Below are 24,788 nucleotides of genomic sequence, written 5' to 3'. Positions count from 1 at the left end.
GATCATGGCATCTTGATTCATCTGATACTGCCGCCGATGCACTGTCTAGGTGGCAATTGGTGGTCTTTGCTCTTCCACCTTCAGGAGTCCTACTGCAGACGGGTTTTCTGATAGTCCAGGCAAAGTGTTCAACTGCTTGGTGTTTTCTGCCTCCACAGCAGCTATGCCAAAAGCCCATCTGAGTCCCTTTGGTCTTTGTAATAGCCGTTCAGGAGGAAACCTATGCCCAGAATACACGGGGCCTCTGGGCCAGTCACAATAGGATGTTTTATCCACTCTTTCCCAGTCAGGCTCACCTCAGCTTCTAACAGGGTCAATTGCTGTGATCCCCCCGTCACCCTGGCAATGGAAATAGGTTCTGCCCCCACATGTCCCAATGGTATTAGGGTACACCGTGCACCAGTATCAACTAAAGCATTGTACTTTTGTGGTTCTGATGTGCCCGGCCATCGGATCCACACCATCCAGAAAATCCAGTTTTCCCGTGCCTCTCACTGGCTGGAGGCAGGACCCCTCTAACCCTGGGTATTCATGGTAGAGGTACCTTCCAGGGGATCTGACAGATCATACTCAGCAGCTCGGTCATGGGAGGTTGAGGCTGCCTTCACTTTACTGGAGTTCCCTTGATTTGTGTTTCCCTCCTTGAGCTGACGCACCCGTGCTGCCAGGACAGAAGTGCGTTTTCCATCCCACCTTCCCATGTCTTCCCCATGGTCACACAGAAAAAACCACAGGTCAGCCCGTGGGGTGTACCCCCCCTCTCTCTAGCTGGGGAATGTTGGGCTCTGACTCTGGGGCCTGTGACTCACAGCGGTGCAATGTGGGAATTGCTCCTCCTCACCTCTTCCCTCACCACCTCCCTCATCTCCTCTTTGATATCCTTAATCACAGCAGAGATATGAGCCTGCATCAGTCCATTGATCATACTTTCATAATTCTTAAGCTTGTTAGCTACAGAACCCACTGTCTCTTGGTTGTTATCAGCATTAATTGTTGCAATAAAGGTGGTGTATTGGGATGGTCCCAGGTTTGCCAGTCTCCACAACATTTGCCCTGTGCACCTGACTTTGTCAGGGTCATTATCATGCTGTCCATCCCTTCCAAAGAGTCCCTCCAATACTGCCACTTCTCTCAGCTGTTGAATCCCTTCCTCAAGGGTCTTCCAGCACATTCTATGGTGCTGGTCCTGCATTCTCTCCCTGTGGACAAACCTCTCTCTGACACTCATTAAAAGCTGCTCCCAGAGGGAAAGAGACCCTGGCTCCTTTACAACAATCTGATTGATACCTGAGTCGTGGGTCAAGGGTCCCAAATTCCTTGCCTCACCATCATCCAGCTGGACGCTTGTACGCATAAGATCTCAGATGCGAAGTAGCCAGGTTGTATAAGCCTCACGTCCCTGTCATACAATGTCTTTGCGCAGATTACAGAGACTTTTGTACGTCAGGGACTCGGTGATGATCACAACCTCTGGCTCCCCTGTGGGTTGTGAGGGCCTTCTTTTATCTGGGTGCTCTGCTTTTGTCTTAGATCTCTTTGTTTCTAGAGGGGCAACTGCTGCTGGCTGTGTCTGCCTTTGCAATTCAGCTGGAACCTGGACAGTTGTAACATCTGTGGGTGCTGCTGCCGCACTATTAGACTTTCCCTCTTCAAGGCAGAGGGAGGGCTTCTCACCAGCTGGGGAAGTGTATTCCTTCAGCATCCGGCCCATCTCACGTATCTCCTTCACCAGACCCCCCAGCCAATCTGGGTAGTTCACATCTGGGGTGGGATGTGGGGCAGGGTCAGGCTCTGGGGCAGCAGCATCCCTAGACTCTGGTAGCGTATTAGATTCTGGGGTTGGTGTCAGGGTGCTTATCCGGGTTAGTCACCCCTTCTCTCTAAATGCTAAATAGAGCAGGCCTATCAGCAACACCAGCCACTGTATGATATCATTAATATTTAGAGTGGATCTGAACCCTTCAAAAACTGGTGGGGCGGACCCAAAGAGATGGCTAAAGGGTTGGGAGAAGATTTCACCTGGTGTCATTTCCTTATAGCAGGTGCCATTATTAAAGTAACCTCAAAAACATACTGTTAGTGTTTGATAGCTGTGAATCTGTGTGCCTGCTTTCCAGAGGAAGTTAAAAATCCATTAATTCCTCACCTTTTTCACCCATAAAACAAACCGGATAACAGACACAGTAGCCTTGGTTATAGGACCAATGTTTAGATAAGGGCCTATAAATGGGAGAAATACAGCCATGATCACATGCCACCCAAACCAGGGCCAGCTGGACCACATGGCGTCGCATAATGAGGTTTCTATAGCTACACACAAAAATTAGATTACTCAAGAACTGTTATTCCTTTTTTGTTTCTGTGCCCTCCAGCCGCACGTTAGGCGCCAAAATCTGTCTTGGTTTGGAAAGACAGGAGCCTGCTAAGGAAGGCAAGAGCTTCCCCTGAAATGGAGAATGTAAACCCTCCCCACTCCTCCGAATTGCTATCAATTTTAAATTAAGGGGCTCTCAGGCAAAAATATGGGAGCAGGAAATAACAATTCTTTAATAGGAAAAAAAAAAAGATAAAATAAACAATGCAGTACACTAGAACAACACTGACAGAGTCAGAACCCAACCTGACACCCTGTGGGTCAGGGTGTTGGTGGCAGTCCAATTGGAAATGTGGCTGACGCCCTCCTGAAGCGTCAGATGTGCTTCTGCTGGAGTGGGGGGGATCTGTAGAGAAGGATGTGTTCTTCCTCTGAAAACCCAGTGGGAGAAGAGACAACTGCTGTTCCTCTGGGGAATCCCGTGGAGAAAGCCGTGTCGGTGTCTCAAAAACCTCTGGATTATATCTGGGTAGCAATGCTTGGCTCCTCCCTCTGGGCGGAACATCTCACAATGGGATGTTATAGTTCTTATCAGTCATGCAGTGACATTCAATAGTCTGTTATCAGCAGATGTCCCCTCTCGAGGGAGGTGTGAATGTGGTCACTCAAAGAGAGAGATAAAGCAAACTGCCTACTTGACAAAGGTAATCCGCCATGCAGATGGTAATGGAAAACATCTTGCATTGCAATCTTCAACACCAGCGCACACCAGATCTTGGAAGGGAATGTGCTGACACTGAGAAATTGTCAAATGTTTCTGTGCCAGCAAACTGCTGGAATTATGCTGTGCAGGCATCTGAAAAAATCCAGATCTGGGCACTGGTGGTGTCAGCAAACACAAGATTTGGCTGGTGTAGGCACCAGGTATTTGCCTGGTTTGGCTTTCATTGCCAGCAAATTGCTGCACTTGGGCTGTGGTGGCACAGGGAAATGTCCAGATCTGGGCATGGGCGGTGCCATCAAATACAAGGTCTGGGTGGTGACAGACTTGGAAATTGCTGTGTTTTGTCTTCTTTTTCCAAAAAATTGCTGCTCCCCTATTGTTGCATCCTGTGTCACCCCACCTTATCTCCAGCCCTGGCTCCCTTCTCCATTGGATCATTTGTACCCTGACCCCTCCTGCCTTCCTCCAGTTATATACCCTGGCCCCAGTCCTGCTCCTGGCTCTTCGCCTCTGGTTCCCTTCAGCAGATGTTGTGCTCCTGCTTGCTCCTGTTTCCCTCTGCACCCTCACTTCCCCTGGACCCTTGGATTTTCCCTTAATAAACCCAGCTGGATCTGCTCTGCGAGGAGTCCTCTCGTCCCTCTGCTGAGGCTTTGATTGCACCATCCGGGCTCAGGGTCTGCTGGGCTGGGGGAGTTGTCAAGGCAGCCCCAAGTGGAGACGCTTTCGGTGCTGCAGGCACCTGACAGCACCTGCCTGGGGAAGCTGCTCTGGCCACCCGCAGCAACCAATTCCTTTTTCCAAGCAGCAGCTCCCAGTGTCCTCCTCCGAAGCCCAGAGAGAGAGGGAGCAGCTGCCCTCAGCCCTGTCCTTTACCGCATCCCAATTCTCATGGAATGTCCCCCTCGGAGAGAAACTCCCAGACAAGAGAAGTGCGACCAGATCCCCTCCTCCCCTGAGCTTGATCACTTCTTTTGTTTCTTAAGGATCCAGTCCATCAGAGCGGTGGTATTGCACTGAGAGCTGGGACACCAGCAGGGGATCACCCCACACTGCCCAGTGTGCACCAGGCTCAACAAGGTCTGCTTCCCCCTGATTCCACCAGGCCTCTTCCCTTGGATGTGGTTTGCTGGATAGTGGGTCAGGACAGTGAGAATCTCCTTCATCCATTCATTCACTATTTAGGGCCCTGCAGACACTTCCTCAATTTCTCTCCAAGGTGACCCCACCCACCAATGATGTCACAGCTCTTGTCCATCTAGTCAAGAATCCCCCATGAGGACACTCTGGTGTCTTCTCCAAGGGCACAAAGCAGCAAAACCCTCATGGAAAATCTTCCCCCTTGGGCCCTGCGCCTCCTTGGGTGAGTTCCAGAGCAAACAGTCAGGGCAGTGGCCTGAAATGTTTTCCCAGCTGAGTCATAAGACTTCTCTGATGGATCCACATTGTCCCTGGGGAAAGAGATGTGCAGAACCCTTCACTAATGCCCTGGAATGTCAAACAGGAATCACAGCCATAGACAGCTCTTCAGAACCACTTCACCGTGGATTTTCCTTCCTGGAAGCCCAAGATGTCTGAATGTCCTCCTGGTGCCTCAGGCCCTGGGTAAACAGGGCTTGTCAGAGATGCTGGCAGGGCACCAACACCCCTCCTCCTCACAGGGCACCTCTGTTACCCCAATTAGCTCCGAGTGGCTGCCTGGGGACAGGCGCCCACTTCCCCATGTGCCTGGGATGGGCACATCCTGCTCGGGGCCAGTGCTGGCCTGGGCCCAGAGCCAGGGCCATGACTCAGGTGCTCTGCGAGGGCTCCGTGGCTGCGGGTGTGACAGGATGAGGGGCAGGGAAGGGCATATTCTCCTCTGGACAGTGCTCTGGGCATGGAGCTTGGTCGGGTTTGGCATCTGCGGGGAAAGGGGTGTCGGGTTGTGTGGATGTGGGAATTGTCACTGCTGAGCCATTCCCCAGCCCTCAGCCTTGTCTGCAGGTGATCAGCATTGCCCAGTGCTCCCCAGTGTCTGCAGTGCCTGAGATGCCAATCAGCCATCTGATCACATGTCCCTTGTTCCCCTTGTTCTCCCACGTGTTGGGTTTGCGGCCGGGCTCAGCTCTGGGGTGTCCCCCAGGGAAAGCTCTGGGAGGGGAGGGGCAGCAGGAGATGGGGGATCTGGCCCTGGGGGCTGTTGGACGATGGATTGTGTTGGACTGGGGGTTGTCCCCACAGGGTTCCCAGGTGCCTTTGGCTCCCTGCCTGCCCCCCTTGGCCCCCCAGGTGCCTGGGCCCTTCCAGGGGCAGCTGCCCCGTGCAGGAAGCTGGAGGGATGCCGAGCAAGGGGGCTGGATCTGTGCCACAGGTGGGGTGGGATGGACTCTGTGCCAGGGCTGGGCTTCTGGCCAGGGCTGGGGGCTGTGCCAAGCCGGGCTTTGGCCTGGGGGCTGGCAGGGAGGGTGCGGGGAGGAGTCCCGGCAGGGATAAAGGTGCTCCTCACCTGCTGCAGCCTCAGGCAGCGCTGTCCAGAGCGAGAGGAAGATGAAGGTGGCTGTGCTCAGCATGGCCCTGCTCTTCTCCATCCTCCTCCATCCACAGGCCAAGGTAAGGCACCAGCCAAACGCTGTCCCCACATCCTGCCCTTTCTGGCCTCCCATCCCACCCTTTTGGTCCCTCCTCTGTGTCCCATTCAGGGTCCCCAGCTGCCCTCCCACTGATGATTCCTGAGGCTTTCCTTTCATGTCCCCCCTCAATCCTTTGCCTTTCTTCCTGGCCACTGCAGAGGGGTCCCCTTGTACAATTCCCTGACTCACCCCCCAATCCCACACCATCTCCCAGTCCTGTTGGTTTTGTCCCCACCTGTCCTCATTCTCCTGTCCCCACCAACCCCTCCCTTGCACTCCCATGTCCCTACACCTCAATTCCTTTCTCCTCCCCTGTACCTCACACGCTGCTCCTTCCACACCCCCAGCCCTGTCTCTTGGACTCTCAATGTTTTTGGGTCTCCCCCCACCTCAAACAGATCTTTTTGGAGGCCCTGAATTCTCATCCCTCTGCCTGCACCCTGCTCCCTGCACCCGTGTGTCACCCCAGCCCCACAAGCTCCAGTCCGGACCCAGCCTTTGTTCTCCTTTCCAGGCACTCCTGTAAGGAACCCAAGATGATCTGCGGGAGGTGAGTGGGCTGCTGGCATTGGAGGACATCCCCTCAGGGAATTGGGGGGCAGTGCTGTCCCCCCATCCCTTGCTGGCACCGGGGACATGCCAGTGACCAGCGAGGTCTCCTGGTCTCTCTGCAGTTGGATTTAGACAATGTCGCAGTCCTGGAGACACCTCTGGTGGGTACCACGAGTTCTGCCGGTGCCAGACCCTCCCATTGCATGGCCACCACAGCCCAGGCCATCCCAGTGTGTCCCAGCACAGCCCAGTGCACCCCTCCTGACAGCCCAGACAATGCCCTGCCCCAGGGCTCCTCCCCAGTGAAGCCTTTGCCCAGGGCCCTGCTGCATTCCACCCCTGTCACCCCAGGACCCCCTGGATGAGCCAGGACGCAGCCCCTGCCCCAGCTGTGGCTCTTGGCCAGGAGCCCAGTGCTTCTGGGCAGCAGCACAGCAGCTCCTGCACCCCATTGCTGCCACAGCCCCTTCCCCAAGGCCCCCCTGCTCTCCCCTGCCTCCCAGTGCAGCCCGGTGCCCCCATTGTGTCTCTGATGCTGCCTTTTCCCCAGCCCCCTGTGGCTGAAGAGCTGCGGGCTCTCCTGCGGCAGAAGCGCCTGGCTGCCTCTCTTGATGCCTAGGTGAGCCGTGCCTGCAGGGACAGGGCTGGAGACAAAGCCCATCCATGTCCCAGTGGGCTCCAGAGGTCACGTTCTGGGGTTTGTCTTTTAGCGTGTGAAGGACCAGTGTACTTTTTCCTCCAGTGGCATGAGGAAATGATCATCGCTGGAGGAAACCCCTGAACTCTTTGAGCCCTGGGCCATTTTCCCTGAAGAATCAATCATCAAGAATCAATAAATCCTTTGAGCAAAGCTTTGCTCTGTGTCCATGTGTGTCCATGGATCTGGATTTCCTCCTTTCCAGTGGTCCAGGGAAGTCAGGCCAGGTCTCGGCTTTGCTGCCTTTACACAGTCTGTGCCTTCCCCCAGACAAATGGTGTGTTGGGAGTTGTGCAGAGTCCAGGGGGAGTGGGTTGACGGCGGGGTGGATGTCCAAGTGGTGAGAAAGGCAGTGGTTCACTGTCAGCATGGTAGGAATGACCTGGGTTTAAAAGAAAAAGAAGTAATTTCAAAGAAACTTTCTTTTACAACTTTTTCTCCCCGTGAGAAATCACCATTTACTTCTCAATATTTTGAAAGGTCTATTAAAAACTTAATAAAACTTACAACAAAAGGACTAAATAAGGAAAAAGTTACAGCGCTGGGAGCCTCCCCCACTTGGTGGCTGGTAACCACGTGGCTGGCTCATCCACACAATGGCTGCTCTCCCTTTTATATCCTTGCTGCTGCAACAGGCAGCCCTAGCTCCTTCCAAAGGCTGTCTGTTGACTCTTGGTCACTATCCATTGGTGTAGACTGCTTTCGTGGAACTGCATTGGAGGGCAGGTGTTGCTAAGCCGTGCCTCTTAGGAACAATCCGCCCCTCCCCAAATGCCCGGACTACCAATATCAGCCCGGGATAACAATGCTGGGTGGGGGGGACACATTGCAGTAACATAACTATACATCTGTACAACTTCTCTTAACATACTTATCATATTCACCCTTTAATTGGGAGAGCCAACCATCTCATTACTCATCTCTAACACTGTGGCATTCACATTCTCTGAAAAAATCCCTTTGCCCAGGATTTTTCTCCTGGGAAGCTGAGAAGCCTCAGAGAAAAAGGAAAACAATTCTTATCTCATTTGCTTTTCCTGTGTTGTGCTCATGTGCAGAATGTGTTTGGAGATTGTTTACCCACAGGTGATTGTTTAACTGGATTCTGGTGTGCGTTATTTTGACTCATTGGCCAATTATGGCCAAGCTGTGTCGAGACTCTGGAAAGAGTCACGAGTTTTCATCATTATCTTTTGAACATTCACTAAGAATCCTTTCTCTGTTCTTCAGCATAGTATAGTATAGTATAGTATAGTATAGTATAGTATAGCATACTTTATTATAAGATAGTATTATAAAGTAATAAATTAGCCTTCTGAGAACATGGAGTTAAATGCATCATTCCTGCCTTCATTGGGCAACCCTGCAAATAGAATATTACACCCCCAAAATTCTTGATTTACTCAAAAGAATTTAAATGCCAAAAAAAATCTTTCTATGTCAAAAGTATGTTGAAATTATTTATTGGTCTTGAAATTTGGTTTCCTGGCGGGATGGGGCTGCTGGGTCTACCTGTCTATTGGGTACTGTGGGGCTCTGGGGTTTCCTGGGTGAGGGGCCCTACACGGTCACCTGTAATGCCTGGCCACAGTGGGGTAGAGCCACGGCAGTGTCCTGGAAAAGGGTGAGTGGTTCTACCTGGCTCTTGGGTCGTTCTTGGCCGCTGGGTCCATCGGCTCCAGCAGGACTTGGGTGAATTTTAGGGTGGGCCAGGTGGATCAGTTGTCCCCGGCCATCCTGAGAGCTCACCAGTCATGTTCGCTGACTCCAGTTCCAATACTGAAGGAACCACTGGTGCCAGCATCGCCCCAAGGAAGCCTCACAGCAGAACTGGCACAGGGCATTCCCCTGGCAGAGGGGCAGGGAAAATGTCTTGGCCATGAGCAGCAGAATGGCCAGAAAGCCGCTGGTGCAGGAGTTGCCCACCCCAGCAGATTGAAGGCAGGTTTGGGTTGCATTCCTGCTGTCCTGGCAGTGAAATTCTGAGCAGAGGGCACAGAGGTGTCTTCTCCTCGGGGCTCACAGGTGACACCGAGATGCTGTGGGGGAGCTGAGCCCTGCCTGAGGGCAGACTCAGCCCAGCAGGAGCCCCGGACTGACACCGTGATGGACTACACAGCTGGCTCAGGGGTGCCGTGTGCCATGAGTGGGGAACAGCTTCCCCTGAAACAGGGAGAGCTGAACCTTGGAGCCACCTGCTCCACAGCTGGAATGGTGTCAGCGTCAGGGAGCAGACTAAAGAGGAGAGGGAGGCCTTTGGTGTGAGATTCTGAGGAAGCTTTACTCATCAGGGGGAACAGGCACCAAAGAGCCTCAAGCACCAGTGTGCTCAGGATTTTATAGAGCACTAGAACTGTGGGTGGGCATGATCGCTGAGCCAATAGGGAATCAGGGAGGGAGGAGCAAAAGGAGGGGAATACATCTCAGGGACCAATGGGATAAGGGGGTGGAGAGGGCAGGTCACATGGGCCAATGGGGCATCATCCATGAGGGGAATTCCCAAGGGGCGGAACCTGCAGGGGAGGGGTTTACAGGAGTCTGACAGGGAAGGGTCCAGAACAGGGGCAGAGTTTACAGGGATGGATAGGGAAGGCAGTGGAATACAAGGTGGGGATTATAATGATTGAAGGGTAAAAGGGGAGGGATATAACCTGAGAATATCCCAGCTTGGCGAAAGACAACACACAGGGGGTGAACTGGAACAGACCATCCAAAAAGCTATGAAATAAAAGGGCACTGCAACAGCGCCCCATATAGAGGGATGCAGGACACGTTTTATGGTGCAAAAAGAAAGGATCGATCCTGTGCTATTTTTATACAGTCTTTTTATAGGCCTTTTCGTAGGGTTTTAAGAACATCCCCTGTCTATCCCCAGTTGGTCAGCAACAAGTTGTTACCCAGTATTGATTGGTCACTCAAACCCCTGGTGTGTATGTGCAAGAAAAGTTGTTTGTGAGAGATAGTTTTCATTTTTCTGTCTAAGAGGGAAAATACAGTTTATACGGGTGGCTGGTGTTTATCACAGTCTTACAGCTCTTTATCAGGGAAAGTAGGTTGTTTTCCACAGTCCTAGAGCTCTTTCTCAGGAAAAACAAGTTGTTTTTCACTGCTCCACAACTCGGTTCTCACAAAGAGTTGTCAGCTTTCTCATGGCTTCTTCCTCTTGCTGGGATTTATTAAAAGGCCTTCAAAGGATTCACCTTGAGCAGGACAAGAGCCCAGTTGAGGCTACACTCAAAATGGATGACTGGTCAGGAGTTTTCACACTTTTATAAGGTTTGATCCATTTAAATATTGGAGTTAGTTGTCCAGTTACAGCCTCAGATTATGCAGTCCCATCCTCCCAGTTTGCTTTCCTCAATTCGCTGTTATTTGCACTTTTTGTGCCTGAAGCTGCAACAGTGTCCGGTTCTGGGGCTGGAAAAGGATTGTTTTGTCTGACTACACTGTGAAGAGAACTTGCTAACACTGTGTATGAAGTCCAGAGTTACAGACTAATGCAGTAGAGAATCTGGAAATATGACAGCTAAAACTGAAGGCATCAGCCTGTTCCATGTTCCCTTGGTTCCATGGGGATCCACAGCATCACAATGGCCACTTGTTCCCACGAGATTCCCTGATGTCACCATGGTGTCCTTGGACACACCTGGTCACAACTGACCCATGGTTCCATGAGGTTCCCCAGTGTCACCATAGTCACTATCAGAGGATGGATGAGATCAATGTCCTGAGACACCCTGGGATGAGCTGTCAATCAGTCACACAGTGGGTACAGTGCTAACCCAGCCCTGATTGCCTGTGTGATCAGAAATCCCACCTGGGGGAGGCTCACAAGGGCCCGGGGGCTTAAAAACATGGAGTGCAAGGTCAGCCCCTGGTATGGACTCTGCCTTCTCCTGGGGTTTGTGTCTCACCCACACTGGAACCCTAGGAGCTGTTAGTCTTATGTGTGTCTTTCTATAGAGCTTCTGTCTTTCTGTCTCTCTCTCTTTCTTCTCCTTCTAATGCTCTTTATATGGAACATTTTTGGATACCCTAACAGCTTGCGTGTTTTAATGTTTCCAGGATAAATGGGCTAATTTAATGAAGTTACTGCTATGATAAGTGTTTTATGTGTAATTTGATGTTGCGTTAAATCCTCTTCCAAAGTTCTTGATTTTTTGCACTTTGCCAGTAAAATTTTGTGTCATTTTGACCTCTTACGAATATCTGCTTGGTGTTTTTCCTGTGCACCAAACTCGAGTAAAGGTGGCAGATGAATTGGTGAATTGGCACGCAAACCCCAAACGGAGCCTAGGGTGCGTGGAGGATCGGGGCAGTGTGAGTCGCGCACAATCCCTGGAGTGCAGGGACACGGGTCCCTAGCGGGGTTTAGGGTGCCCTGAGTACAGCAGCAGCACTGAGTAGAGCCAAGAGGGCCCCAGTGCCCAGGGTGCAACGGCGGTGCTGGGGATTCAGTGTGCCGCAGGTCAGGTAGAAACCATAAACCCACTGGAGGTCCCTGGGGGGATTTGGGTCGCAGGGCAGGGCAGGGCTGAGCTTACAGGGCAGGGCAAGGCTGGACCTGCCCCTCCCCCCCCCACACACAAAATGTTTAGAGCCAACAATCTCCTCCAGTCTATCACAACAGGCAATGCTGGAGGTGAAATCCCAATTGTGGCCATGGGCACCTGGCTGAGAAGGACAGTTCTTTCCATAGGAAGGAAAGCACAGAGCCCCAAGATTTGGAAGGCAGGTGAGAGCCGCAGTAGGCCAAGGCCAGCTAGACTTGTCAGTAATTGCAGAGTTTGGATTTAGGGAATTTTGGAGGTGGAAACCCAATCTCGGCCATGGGCACCTGGAGAAGCAGGACAGTTCTTTCCCATGGGAAGGAGAGCATGGAGCCTCCCCCAGTGTTTTGGGGACGGATGAGAGGTGACCCTTGTGAAACTACTGCCAGCCAGACTTATCCTGGCAATATTCCTATGGGAACAATCTCTGGATATAAGGAACTTTGGAGGTGAAATCCCAATTCTGGCCATGGGCGCCTGGAGCAGAAGGATAGTTCTTTTCCATTGGGAAGGAAAGCACAGAGCCCCAGTGTTTCAGCAGCAGATGAGAAGTGACCCTCAACATGCAAAGGTCAGTTGGACCAGTCAGGCAGTCCATTGGAAGCCAAAGCAGCCAGACCTGTTCTGTTTTCCCTTGGTTTTATGGGGCTCCATATTGTCACAATGGTTCCTTGGATCCATGGGGCCTCGCAGTGTCATCATGGTGACTTGATTCCATGGGTTCCAGCAGTGTCACAATGGCCCCTTGATTGCAAGAAGACATGCAGTGTCACTGGCCCCCAGGTGTCATAAGACCCCGCAGTGTCACAATGGTCCCAAGGATTCCATGAGCCCTTGCAATGTCACAATGGTCTCCGTGGTTCCCCAGGCCCCACAATGTCATGTGACTCCTCTGTGCCATGAAGTCTGCAATGTCTCAATGAACCTTTGGACCCTGGGGCTTTGCTGTGTCACAATGGTCTCCTCTGGCTCCACAGTGTCACAATGGACCATTGATGACAGGAGGCCACTCTGTGTCGCCCTGGAGCTTTGATTCCATGCAGCCCTGCAGTGTCACAATGGTCTCCTTTGGTTGCCCAGTGTCACAAAGGACCACTGATGACATGAGACCATGCAGTGTCACAATGGACCTTTGGGTCCATGCAGCCCTGCAGTGTCACAAAGGCGTCTTGGTTTCACGCGGCCCCACAATATCACAATGCTCCTCTCAGGGTCACAATGGTCTCACTGGTTCCATGAGGCTTCACAGTGTCACGATGCTTTGCTTATTCCATGGGGCCTCATAGTGTCACAATGGTCTCCATGAGTCCCCTGAGTGTCACAATGGCCTCTGTGATTCCATGGGCCCCTCAGTGTCACAATAGCTCTTTGGTTCCATGAGGCTGTAAAGTGTCTTAATTGTCTTTTCATGGTTCCACGAGGCCTTGCAATGTCAAAGTGAACCTTTGGTTCCATGGAGTCCCACACTGTCACAACGGCTGCCTGGTTCCATGACACCACAAAGTGTCATAATGGTCTCCATGGTTCCATGAGGCCCGGTGGTGTCACAATGAACCCTTGGTCCGATGGGGCCTCTCAATGTCATGATGATCCCTACATTCCATGGAGTCACACAGCGTCAGTACAGTCCCCTTGGTTCCATGAGGCCCAGCAATGTCAAAGTGGTCTCCTTGACACCATGAGGCCTCACATTGCCAAAATGATCCCTTGGTCTCACAGGGCCCCACTATGTCACAATGGTCCCTTGGTGTCACAGGGCCCCACAGTGTCACAGTGGTCCCTTGGTGTCACAAGGCTCCACAGTGTCAAAATGCTCCCTTGGTTCCATGGCCCTGTGTTGCTGCATTCCCCCCTCCCCTTCTCAGGCCGCCCTGACAGCTGAGAAATGCTCCTTGGGCCTCGGCCTTGGCCAGCAGCCCCTGGGCTCAGCTTCTCTGCAGCTCATCACAAACACTGCTCCAGCCACTGCTGCTGCCCAACCAGCTCCTGGTTCCTTTAGCAGCAGCCCTGGGAACTGTTTTTGTTCCCTCCGTGGCACAACATCCCTGTTCTCACACTGCCAAAGAAAGCTGTTGATGCCAAGTGCGGCCAGGATGAACCATTGCTGGGACTGAAGCCCCTCTCTTGGGGCCCTGCAAACAGCGCTCCTAAAGGAGCCCTTGGAGCTCTCCTGGGCCAGCGACTCCCTCTGAGTGGGGCCTCTCCCAGCCGGGAACTCTCCCGTTTGCTGCACTCGGGGATCCCCAACAACGATGGAGCCTGGGCCGATCCCCCAACTCCTCCAGGCTCAACCCTTTGCCCACTGGGGAGATGCCAAAGGATCCACAGTGAGCATTTCCTGCCCTCAGGGGAATTTCTCACAGGTGCCTTGCACTGACTCTTGGTGTCTGTGTGCACACACGAGTGCCTGTGCTGGGGAAATGTGGCAGAAATGCTGCTCTCTGAGGGGTTGTTGTGCCTGGGATAGCTGAGTCAGTCAGGCCTGTAGGGAAGGTTAAATCATAAGGCCTAAGTTAAATTAAATGCTGCTGAGAGTTTTTCTTTGCTAAGTGGTTACCTTTAATATAAGTTTTATGTTAAGTTCAATATTGTTAAATGTTATTCCTCTGTTAAATTGTGAAGTCATAGGTTTAAGTTAGGTTACATGCTGTTACGCTCTGCTCTTTTGCTAAATTGTGAGGTTGAAACTATCAGTTAAGGTTAATGTATAAGTAATGTCCGGTTAAGTTTGAGCTCTGTTAAGCTTTCAGGCCGTGTTCCTTTTATCCTTGCCCTTGCTGTCCTTGTGTTACACACACACACACAGAGGGACAGTTCTGAGTTAATTTCTGGTTTGATTGCCTGGATTCTGTTTGGTTTTGTTGTTGCTTTGTTTCCCTGGTGTGCCTGAAGAGTCCAGTCAGGAGCAGAGCGACTCTTGCCAAGGAACTTTGTGCTGCTCTTGGTTAATATTAAATCTGGTTTTTGCTGCTCCCTTGCTGGGGATTTTTTCAGCGCTCTCAAGCCCTCGTTCGTAACAGGGTGAAGGAGCCCTGGCCCAGGCTCTGGCTCTGGGGGACACAGGGACCCTGCCGGGGGGTCCCTGTCCCCCTGTGCCACCCCCAGGGCCCCGGCCCCCATCCCCATGTCAGGCTCTGGGGTCGATCTTGTGGAACATCCTCTGGGGGAGGCTGCGGGGCCAGGGGTGGGGGGACCCGGGAGGACAGGGGACCCCGCTGTGCACGAGCAGGGTTGGACTGCTCTGGGGGGAGCTGTGAGGGGGGCCGGGGCAGAGTGACCTTCCCAGTGACCTCACACAGCTCCCGTGATGTCACACAGCCCCCGTGATGTCACACTGCCCCTGTGATGTCACAGAGCCCCTGTTATGTCACACAGCCTTCTCTGTGATGTGACACTGCCCCTTTGATGTCACAAAGCCAACTCGATGTCACCTTGTGATGTCATACAGCAGTGCTGTGACATCACAGAAGACTGATGTCAGAAAGTCACCCTCTGATGTCACAATCTGTTCTGTGATGTCACAGCCTGCTCTATGATGTTCCACAGCCACCAGGTGATGTCACAACCAACTCTGTGATGCCACAGAGCCACCCTCTATGATGGCAGACTGTGTTCTATGGCCTCAGACCCTACTCTGTGATGTCACAGCCAGCTCTGGGATGTCACAGAACCTTCAAGAACCCTCAAGAACTCAGTTCTATTGAAACACTGAAGTTTCTTGTACTTTGAAGAGATCCCTGTAAGGGACACCACAGGGAAAGTGTCCCCAGGCCCCAGGCAGAGCAGAGAACTGCAGGCACTGATGGCAGCTGTGGACAAAGAGAAGCCAAGTCTTGGTGCCCTGGGGCACAGCAGCAGGGTCTGTGTCACCAAGGGCTGGGAGGAGACACCTTGTCCTGAGGCACTGGGGCCTCCTGGCACAGCCCCAGGCTGGGCACTGTCACCCCCTTGTCCTGTCCTCAGCATCTCCCCCTAGCCCACATCCCAGTGGCCTCAAGGATCTGCTGGAAGGAGTCCCTGGGGAGCCTTGCTCAGCAATGGCCCTGGGGGCACCTGAATGCTCCCTGCAGGGACTTCAGGCTTTTCAAAGGACTTGGAGTTTTGCTTTTGCTTTGGAGTCTCTGAGAGCTTTGTGCAGTCATGGCCTCCAATTATGTGTTGTAGTTAGTTCTTAGAGAGGCTTTGTCAGTAACACCACTCAGTGGGGCTCATTAATGCTTCAAGGTACTTCAGTTCTTTTAAGGTACTTGGTATTTCCCTTGGGATAGACTCTGGGAGATATTTGTCCAATCATGGCCCAATTATCTGCGTTAATTAGTCCCTGGAGAGCTTTGTACTGACACTCAGTGGGGCTCATTAATGCTTTGAGACACTCAAGGTGCTGAAGGTGCTTTGGATTTTCCTTTCCACACTGAGTGTCTGAGAGGTTTTTGTGCCATCCTGGCCACCAATTCTCTCCTGCAAGGAGTGCATGAGGAGCCTGTGTTGGAGAGGAACCTCAGTGGGAGCCATGAATGCCTGGAGAAACTTGGGGTGTTTCCTCTGCCTTTGACTCCTGGCAAGGTTTGTGCAATCTCCTGCCAGGCCCTGATGTTCAAGGGCTCAGCTCCAAATGCACAGTGAGGCTCATGAGGATCAAGCAAGTCCTGACAAACCCTGGCTCTGCCTTGATTTCCCTCTGCTCCAGTGCAGTTCATTAGGACGGTTTCCTTTGACAGTTATGGAGAAATAGTTCAAAGACCTTCCAGGAAATATGTAGTCCTATTTTAAAGGGTGTCTTTTATTGCTGTTCCTATTACACAAGAGGTGATTGCAGCATTCAGTGACTGATATTGATCCAGGGACTCTCCTAAGGAGCCCTGGCCTGCTCAGAGAAGCTGTGCCTTGAGCTCTGAGCCAGTGTAGACAACCTTGCTCCACATTCCCCAAGCCCATTGTGTCTCTCCTCACTCACCTGGAACCTGCTTTGCTTGAAGAACTGGCTGCACACAGCCAAAGAGGGATTTTCCTTCTTTGATTTTTGAAGCAATCTAAAACTCCTGAGTTTCCCCATTGCAAACAGACATCCTCCTCAAGTGTGTGCCAAGCCCAAGCTGCCACCAGGAGCACTCCAGACCTGCCCTGGACCAGCTGTGAGGGTGGATCATCATCCCAACATGCAGTGGTGCCATTGCAAGGGACTATTGCCATGGACACTGCAATGACCCCACTGCTGGGTTTGGGTGCCATGGCAACCCCCATCAGTTCAGGTTTCCTTGGAAACCAGCCCAAGGAGCCATTTCTGCAGCCAGGTTCCATGGCCACTTGCCTGCAGAGCTGTTGCTGTCCTCAGCGGCCATGGCAACCCTGGGACAAAGCAGTGCCAGGGCTGTTCCAGGTACAATTGCAGTGACACTCCTTGGTGCCACCAGGTGCCATGGCAATGGCCACGGGGACCTGTTCCTTGGTTTGGTGCCATGGCAACCAATGCCGGAGCTGTTGTGATGGTTGGTGGCCATGGAAAGCTGCCGTGGGCCCTTGCTCAGGGCTGGTGTCAGTGCCCAGAGCCAGAGGGGATCCCTTGTTGGGGGCTGTGCCATGGCCACCTGCCCTGTGCCGCGCTGGCCGCTCAGGCACCAGGAACCAGCAGCCAACGGCACTGCCAGGGCCAAAGGCCAGGTCAGCCAGACAGAAAGGGGCAGGGCTGGGCACTGTTTCCATGGCAACCGGGAGGACACCTGGGTCACCTGGCCTGGCAGTTGCCATGGAAACCCCTGGCAGGCACTGAGGGCACAGCCCCTGGCACTGAGACACTGCTGGGCCGGGTGCTGAGCACAGGGCTGAGCACGCAGAGATGGTTTTGTTCTTGCTGAGCTGCAGCACAGCCAAGGCCTGTCCTGCCCCTCGTCCAGCCACGCTGGGGAGGGGCTGGGGCTGCGGGGCAGCTGGGCAGGGGACACAGCCAGGACAGGGGACCCCAACTGACCCGGGCATACCCCAGACCAGAGCACATCATGCTCAGGGTATAAAGGGGGGAACAGGGAGGAAGGGGGGAATTTTGGAGGGAGGGCTTTTGCCTTTCCAGGGAATACCTAGGCAAGAGGGGGCCCTGTTTCACCAGTGGGCAGGGTCACTACCAAAGACACAGACACCAACTGAAGGAATTGTGTCATTTATATCATGCACAGCTGCAAAGATTTACAAAAGGATAAGCTCAGCAAAGCACATCATCATTAGCAATGAATTACAAAAGAAGCTCAGCAATCCATCATAACCCATCATTACATTTTGATGACCAATCCCTTGGTGAAACACCAGAGGTGTTTGTGGCAGACAAAGATTCTGGCTGACTATCAAGGTACACCTTACAGACATCAGCAGTACTTTAGTGACACCGTTCTTCATTCTTTTTTCTCAATCTCATTCGAGTTAGGAACAAGAATTCTGTTGTGCATGGAGCTGGCACCTTTTTAATTCCAGAATAATGCCCCCAGGCCCTTTGCTGTTCAGCTTTACCATGCTGTCTGTGGCTAACAAGGCTTGGGGGGCCCTTTCCCCTCTGGCTGGAAGGGGCCGGGTCCCAGTCCCTGAGGGGCACCCAGGCTCCTGGATGGAATTCCTGTGCAAGTCCCTCAGTGTCACAGCAGCCTTCACATGGAGCCCCGTGGATCAGAGCATTTCCCAAAGGGGCCCTTGGGGCAAACAGGGAGATCTGGTCTGGCAGGATGTGTAAAACCATATCCTGTCAGATCTCCTTGTTCTCACACAGAATCCTTGGATGCAGGGACACATTCCCATTGTTCCTGCCCAGGTTTCAGGACTCAGAGTTGTCTTTCCCAGGAGTTGCTCCTTCAGCTGCCTTGGGAGGGCCTTTTGGCCTCGGGACTCACACTCTGGCTCCATTATTAGGACTGCTGCACCCAAACCCTTTATTTGCACAAACAGTGGTGATTGGAGGTGGATCTCCTTTTTTCACAATCATTCCTAAAAATGCAGTATCAATAATTGTACTACCCTGTCACAGGGTTGACTAATCCAATCCTGGTCACTATTGTTTACAGAATTACTGTAATTTCTCCTTGATATTCTGCATCATTTCCTCCTGCCATGACAGGAACACTTTGCAAGGCCAAGCTCCAAGGGAGCAGTAACCAAAGCAAAGTGTCCTGGAGGAAGCTGAATTCCTGTTTCAGAATTGACAGCTCTCATTAGCTTTGAATTTCTCCTAATTAATTCCAGTGCATGAAGGCCCAGCCCTGCAGCCTCTGGGCTGGCCCTGCCAGGGGCCATTACAGCCAGAACAATTTCCCAGGCAGCCCAAGTCTCACTGCCCATGGCTGGATTTGCAAATTGGGGGCAGCCGTGCACAGCCAGGGGGTTCCATTTCCCCTGTGGGCCATTGTGAAGGGCATGGAGCACATCTGGGAGATGAGTTCTCCATGGACAAAGGTTCCCATCTCCTTACTTTTCCAACTGCTCTTTTAACAACCCCTTCACCCGTGCAACCAATCCTGCAGCTTGTGCATAATCTGGTACATGAAAAACCCTGCAGGCAAAATCACTGTATTTTTCACAGGAACAGACAAAGCGCCCTGCACCACAGTATCAGCAACCCCTGCAAAAATAGCCAATTTTCTCCCTTTCTCCCTTTTTCATTGTATACAATCTCAAAAAGTTGACCACTGACATTAGGGTCCTGGCCAGTCCTGTTCTGTAGGGTATTTAGTGTTACATCCCTGAGCAGCCAAAGCTACCAAATTAGTATTGTCAGCACTATTTCACGTTATTATATAATTTCATAGATAGATAGTGATATAGAAATATAGATAGATACAGACATAAATAAATTTGTATAGATATATTGAGGTCTTATTATACTATAAATACATATATAATTATTATGTATATAGATATTTCACTTGCACAAATGCATATCAGTTCAAGATTAAAACCTTCTTCTCTTGCTCCATGTGGGAGCATTCCAACAATCATTGTTCCTTCTGAAGGTGCTGTTTCCTATGTACTCTCAACAAATTCATCTTTGTCTGCCCAAACCCACATGGTCTTTTCCTTTTCCGTGTGCAATTTTTGGATGCATTTGAAGACATCCAGGGGTGCAGCTTCTTTTACCCGACTGCCCCACTGCACCCACGGGGCTCCAACCTCAGCCCACTCCAGAGCCAGGGAACTCCAGGAAAGGGCTTCCCAGCTGGGAATTTCTGATGGGACTGATTCCTCACATTTACACTGAACAAGTGACATTTTGTTGGCATCTGGCCAGACTCTGCCAGTTTTGTTTTGCCAGTGGGCAGGGTCAGCACCAAAGCCACAGACTCCAGCTGAAGGAATCAGTGTCATTTCCTGCAGTTCAGAGCAGCAAAGAATCGCAACAGGAGCAGCTCAGCAATGCACCCAACCATCCCCACCAAAGATTGCAGCAGTGATTAGGAAAGATCCAGCAGCATTTACCCTCAGCCTTTACCATCCCCCAGACCCACACAGCAGCTGGGGAAGCTGTCACAGCCAAGGGCTGCAGAGCCACTCCTGGGCACTGGGCATTCCTGCAGGTGCCTCCAGCCCCAGGTGAGGCTCCAACCCCGCTAGGAGAGGGCCCAGCTCTGACAGTGCTGAATGAACAAACTGGCAGCACTGCTAGTGTGGCAACATGTGCTTTCATCCTCCTCTTGCGTCCCTCCCAAAGCCTGGCCAGGGCTCAAGGAGGAACCAAGGGAGCTGACTTTGACCATACAGCCCCAAACAAGGCCAGATGTCAGATTTCATGGCGTTGTCTGGCTTCTAAATACACAAAGGTCAATCCGTGTTTCCCTAATGAGTGGCTACATCTATCTCAGTGCTAATGACCATGCATATTTCATCAGGGAGCAGATACAAAGATAACCTTTGCTTGGAAGGTTCATCCAGAGGCCATCTTTGGCTCAGGGCCTGCTGTTCAGGCCGCACTCAGGGCTGGTGTCCAGACCTTGGCACTTCAGGGACGTGGTTTAGTGCTGGGCTTCGCACTGCTGGGTGAGCGGCTGCACTGGGTGAGCGCAGAAGGCTTTTCCAACAGAAAGGATTCTGTGGCTCCATGTAATATCCACTGCATTCAGCTGGGGCTATTTTAGCAGCATTACTTTGCTCAGAAAGTCTCCTCTTGCCCAGCGCCTGTGGCCTGAGGCTTCAGCTCCTTCAGCTCCTGGTGCTGAGCTGCTCATGCTGAACGAGACGAATCGGAGAGAAGAGCACAGTCCATGCAATTCCTTCTGGGACACGGAGAGGGGAGGCTGTGCAAACAGGAGCATTGTTTGCTGTGGCCTCCTCTCTGCCCTTCACGTCTTTCAGCGCTTTGAACCAGCCAAGAGCTTTCTCCAAGAGTGCAATGGAGCAGCTGTTCCTGCTCCCAGGCCTGGCTCTCTCCAGTCTCAGCCCTTGCCTGGTTCTGTCCCTCTTGCTGTGCCCTCTGTTTCCCCAGGGCTCGCTGGCTGCTGCCCAGGACTGTGGCACTGGCACAGATCCAGTGCTCCAGAGCCTCCTTTCTGTGCCCTTGGAGCTGCCTGGGCACAGCCGCCTTTTCCATCTGGAAGCTCCCCATGGACAGGGAGTGCCCAGCTCCGTTCCCTGCACAGCCTCCAGGAGCCCAGGGCTGCCATCTCCAGTCCCTGCTGGCACTGGGGGCTCCCAGGTGCCTCAGGCTGCTGTGACACCGCTGCACACGGGAGGGCAGAGGGGCAGGGGCTGTGCTCAAAGTCAGCTCCATGTGCTGCTGCGGCTGCTGCTGCTGCTGCGGCTGCTGCTGCTGCTGCTGCTTCTGTGGGGTCATTTGTGCAGCCCTGACCCAGAGTCAGGGATCAGATCCTGCCAGTCTCTTCCAGCCCTGGCTGCTCAGAGTTTGGGCCTTGGAGCCTCAGGTGGCCAAAGGCAGCTGCTGCTGGTCCCTCTGTGTGCCCGTGTTCAGCAGTGCTGCTCCATCAGTCTGTGCCCAGAAACAGGGAAAAGCCTCAGCCCTGCAGGGCCAGGAGCTGCCGGGCTCTGCCTGAGCAGCTCAGCCAGCAGGAAGGGAGCTGCTCCACACGGGAACCAGGAGCAAAGGACATTTCTTCTGTAGGACATGTTTTCTATTTAGAAGGAAAAAAAGGAAAAAACAAGGTAAATTGTAAAAGATAAGAATAAAATCCAAGTGTTAGTGAAAAAACATAACACAATGTTAGTGAAAAAAAACAAAACATAAATGCAAAGACACCTTCTTTGCATTAAGAGGTAAATGATCTTTTTAAAAAGAGAACTCAGTTATTTACATTGTAAATGTGCTGATGGCATGGATCCATCTTACTGACATCAGCAGCCTCTTAAAAGATTTTGGGCTTTGTTCCCAACACTGGTATTTGAAATTGTGCTCGAAGCAAGAGGAAATTGCTTTGTGCCCTTCCAGCTCCAAGCAGGACTGGGAATGGAAACTCTGTCAAACCCCAAATCCTTTAGAAGATCACCTTCCTTCTCACCCTGAAAATGAGCTGCACATTCCTGTTGTAACTGCCAGGAGTTTCTTAGAGACACGAAGTCCAACTGACAGCTTTTTGCTCTGGTTTGGCAGTGCAGAAGGGCAATTCTCCATCCACCAGCTCCAGACTGCAGTACCTCAGGAACACGGCCCACTCGCCAGCTTTGGCCCACTCGTGGCACTTCTAGAGGAGGAAGAAAGTGCAATTGCACAATTCCAGCCAATCAAGAAGGAAGAATGGGACAGACATAACACCCTGTACAGATGCAGGCGTTCAGCTGGGACTGTGGAGAGTTTGGGTCCTTGCCAATTGGATGTGTGTCCCCAGCTGCAATCTCTGGGCCTGCAGCAGAGTCTCACTCACCTGCCAAAGCAGAAAGCTCAGGTGCTGTGCTCGCAACGGGCTCGTCTGATGCAGAGCTGTCAGAGCAATGTGAGGGCAGAGCCAGCCCAGCTGGGCCCAGGGCTGAGCCCAGCAGAGCCCTGGCAGAGCCCAGAGCAGCCTCAGCACCCGCAGAGCCCGGCTGCAAGGAGAGAAAGCAGAAACCGCCCGTCAGCTGAGGGCTCCTGTGCCCTTGTGCCAAGGCCTGCGATGACCAGGCCATGCTGGCTGCGCCCAGAGCTGTGCCCAGAGCTGCCCATCCCTGCTGCCAAAGGCACAGAACAGGAGGGCAGCACATGTGCCCAGCCTGCAGCCAGCCACGGCACATCCAGCCCCCAGCAGCTGCCCGGAGCAGGATGCTCCTGTGCTCGCTGCCATCTCCCAAAAGCTCTGATCCCACCCTGCCAAGCACACAGGGACCCACCTCACGCCAACCACGGCTGCAAGAAAAGCTGCTCCCAAACCACGGCCTCAGCCTTCTCCAAGGGCACGGCCCATCCACACCACAGCTGCTCCCAAGCACTTCCCCATCCACACTGGACCACCTGGAACGCTTCCTCTGCTAAAACAAACAACACATTACTGAAAAGAGTTTAGAGACAAAATGGGAAAACAAGAAAATTGGTAAAAAGTCTTATCTCTGTCAGGGTCTTGAGGAAGGCCCAACCCCTGCATGCCAGGGAAAAACCCAGCCATGGCTGTGGGAAACCCACACTTTCTCTCTTCCCCTCTGCACTGCCCCCCAAAATCACGGTGACCCCAAAGCAAACAAGGGCAGTGGAGCAGCCCAAGCCCTTCCTTGCCTGCACAGCAAAGCAGCTGTGCACAGGTTCTGGAGTCCCACCTCTGCTCCCACCATGGGGCTTTGTTTGTGTCGGGCTGGCTGCCCCAGCCCCAGCTCCAGCCCCAGCCCCAGCCCCAGCCCGGGGCACGGTGCGTGCTGGGGGCTGTTGGCAGGGCCAGGAGCCCACTCCCATTTCGTACCCACCCCAGCCCATCCTCCCAGCCCTGCCAAAAGCAGCTGGGCAGCCACTGAAGAATTACTTGCATCTGCCCCAGCAAAGGGGGAGCCTTTGGTTCCCCGCCACGCTGGGTCATGCCCAGATCTGGCAGAATTTCCCGGGTGGGACTCATCTGCAAATTCCCTGTGGAGTTTGGCTTTGAAGAAGGTGCCAGAATCAAAGTGCACCACCTTCAGCCTCCAGTGGCCAGGCTGAGGAAGAGCTTGTCATCCTTGATGTCACCCTCGCTGTCTCCAGCAGCAGCAGCAGCAGCAGCAGCAGCAGCAGCAGCAGCAGCAGCAGCAGCAGCATCCCCACCCGGTACAGCTTCTCCAGGGGCTCCTTCTCCTTCCCTGGGGGCAGACCAGCCTCTCAGGGCTCTGCCCAGGGCCCCAGCTGTCAGGGAACCAGGACAAGCAAAACGAGCTTGGAGGGTGGCCACCAGTGCTGGGCAGAGCAGCTCAGCTCCAGCACAAGGGCTGTGTGTTCCCATCCCATGACCCCAGTGCAGTGACACAGGCAGCACAAAAAGCTCTGGGTTCCTTTGCTTCTCATTGCCAAGGCATATCTGGAGCAGGAACTTACCAGGGCCCTGGATCAAAGTGTGCCTGTGGCTCTCTCCCTTCTTCTATGGCAGAGGAATATCCCACATCCAAGGATCATAGAACAGGTCTTCCAGTGCGGGTCTGTCCAAGGAGTTCACGGATAAACACCACCTGATCAGATCTTTGCACTCTGGGAAGAGAAAGCAGAAACTGCCGGTCAGCCAGAGAAGGCTCCTGTCTGCTTTGCCCCACTATTCCCACACCCAGGCCATGCTGCATGTGCTCAGAACTGGGCCTAAACTTTCCCATCAATTCCCTGTTTTGGAGGAGAGCAGGACATGTGCCACCTCCTCAGCAGCTGCCAGAGCAGGATGCCCACTAGCCGGCTGCTGGCTCCCAGCACTGGGATTCCCCCCATGCCCAGAGAAGAGGATCCACCTTGAGAGAGCCCTTGTGGCAGCAGGAGCTGGCCCCAGCTGAGGTTCTGGCCCCTTCTGAAAGGGTGCTCCCCGCAGACCATCTGGTGCAGCAGGATGCCCAGGGACCAGACTGTTGCTGCCTCGCCATGGTACCAGCCAAAGTCGTTCCATTCCGGGGGGCTGTAGGACAGTGTTCCTATGGAATACAGATGGAGTTCATCAGGGGGATGCTGCTGCTCCCAGAGCCTGGCCCCAGCATCCCTGGGTGTGCGGGGGCTGCATCAGGGGAACTCAGGGTGACCACTGCCCTCTCGTCAGCATCTGGGACTTGTGCACAAAGTTAGGGTTGGAAAAGAAGCCTCTGGTGTTGGAAGAGGGCAGTCCTGGCTAGGCCCGACCATGACATGCAAAGGAAAAACCCACTCCATGCTGGGGAAAAAACATGCCCTTATCCTCCCTGCCTGCATTTCCCCAAAAATATTATGAAGCCAAGGGAAACAGGGCGAGTGAAGCAG

The sequence above is a fragment of the Melozone crissalis genome, unplaced genomic scaffold (genome assembly GCF_028551555.1).
Source record: "Melozone crissalis strain CALT ecotype California unplaced genomic scaffold, PUWL_Pcris_2 ptg000032l_1, whole genome shotgun sequence".
In the NCBI taxonomy this organism is placed as follows: domain Eukaryota; kingdom Metazoa; phylum Chordata; class Aves; order Passeriformes; family Passerellidae; genus Melozone; species Melozone crissalis.
Note: the sequence above shows the minus strand (reverse complement) of the source record.